Below are 2,175 nucleotides of genomic sequence, written 5' to 3'. Positions count from 1 at the left end.
TCTGGTCGTGACTTCCCACCTTCCCTGTTAAGCAACAGTTTACTATTGAGAACAGGGTATTCCAGACAGGGGGTAGTTCTTTGCGCTTGAACTGAGTCCGTTTGACGATTTTGGTTGCATAAAAATGGAATTCAAGGAATTGAATTAATTCCTCATATGTCGGGGTTGCAGCATAAGCATTCAAATTAAGGGATTCCAGGGTGGGTAAACGCAGGGCAGTTTGCAATTTGTCCACATTTAGTTCCATCGGTACCAATGATTTATTGGTAAGGTGAGAGGCATAACCCACAATGCTCAGTCCAGAGTTGTCCAATGTTGTTATGTAAGAACTTAAGAGAAATTGGGTTATGTAGGACTCAGGGGTCGATTTGGTAGCAGAAAGGGCGTAGAACAGGGGATGATTCCTTAGAATTTCGAGGAGGGGGAAAGTAAATTCAGGGTAACCTGTGTGTGATGGAATGAAGTAGTAATTGTTGGGCTTTTTCACGAGCACGACCTTCTCGTATCGGTTTTGGACGAAGGATAGGGCGTGAGACGTTAGAGCTTGGGCCTGTGTGACTTCGTTGTCACTGGAGACGTTGACTGATTGAGCAGATGCTGAGAAGGACGACATTTTTGCAGGTTTTGCTTGAGAGGTTCGCAAGTTGCAGGTTCGCTGGAGAAGAAATAGATTTGTAAAGGTTTTTGGTTTGGTGGAAAGGGGTATTTATAGTGAGAATTTTGAATTGAAACGTTTTATTGACGAAAGGTCGTGATGAGTGGTTTTAGGTTGAAACGGCTCAAAAGGTATGACACGCCGTGTTGGGAAAACGCGTGATTGATGACGTGCGCCCCCTTTTCTGACACGCGCGTGTTGGTTCTAACCCTTATCCACAGAACCACGCGCACCATATCAATAGACAAGAACTATTAAGAGAGTTCTGTCAGATACCTATGGGTAACAGAGCCTCTGTGATATGTGCCGGGCCTTCTAATATGTTACACCTTTACCTAAACGGTTTGAAAATCCACAGAGAGATGAGTACTTGCTCAGCTCAAACCCACAGAGCCTMTRTTAGAAGCGCCAGAGGTTCTGATGAGTTGACCTCTGAGAACAAGATACTTCAAAAAATTTGACACCTTTTGTGGTTAGATTTTCATTTTAAAAACTCCCCCTCTGAACCAGCTTCCTTGGCTCTCCCTAGAAACAAAAACTATTTAAAATCCTAAGAAGAAGTGTCGACAGAGGGTCCGTTCAAAGAGCCTCTGCAAGTGATCACAGAGGTTCTGTGAAAAGACTTCTGTGATTAAAAACATTTTTCTTCTTCAAGAGGTTTTATTATTTATAAGCACAAACTCCCCCTCAAACCTTGCGTCTTTGCTAGGTTAAACCTGTTAACTATAAAAATCAAGTGAAAGGTTATTCAAGAAATAAAACTATAAAAAAATTCAGAAGAAAAGATATATACAGAAAAGAATAAAGAATAAGACAACCATCAACTAGGACTCTGGACATGTCATTCCTATTTTTTCAACAAGGAAATTGAACCTTTTCTCATCTAGGGATTTAGTAAAGAGGTCAACCAATTGAAATTCTGATTTTACAAAGTATAACTCGACATTACCTTCTTCAACTTGATGTTTAAGGAAATGGTATCTTATGTCGATATACTTTGTCTTAGAATGTTGAACTGGATTGGCTGAAATTGCAATAGCACTCTTTGAATGACAGAGGATGGGGATTTTGTTGACAGAGTAGCCGTAGTCACGTAGTTGGGTCTGCATCCACAGAGCTTGGGAACAATAACTTGCAGCAGCTACATATTCAACCTCTGCTGTGGAAGTTGAGACACAGTTCTGCTTCTTTGAAGACCAACTCACTAGTTTTCCTCCAAGAAACTGGCAGCTCCCAGAGGTGCTCTTTCTGTCAATTTGGCATCCAGCATAGTCTGAATCCGTATACGCCACTAGATCAATATTTGAATGTAGAGGATACCATAGTCCCAGAGTTGGTGTCTTCTTTAAATAACGTAGGATCCTCTTAACTGCACTAAGATGTGATTCTTTAGGATTAGCCTGATACCTGGCACATATACACGTGGCACATATACTAGCAGGAAAGGCTAATGTTGTAGCCGATGCTCTGAGCCGTAAAGAGAGAAGTGGAACTATCAAGGCAGTGGTGATGAAAATAAG

This window comes from Cynara cardunculus, unplaced genomic scaffold (assembly GCF_001531365.2).
Source record: "Cynara cardunculus var. scolymus isolate 2C unplaced genomic scaffold, CcrdV1 Un_Scaffold_4845, whole genome shotgun sequence".
Taxonomy (NCBI): Eukaryota; Viridiplantae; Streptophyta; class Magnoliopsida; order Asterales; family Asteraceae; genus Cynara; species Cynara cardunculus.
Note: the sequence above shows the minus strand (reverse complement) of the source record.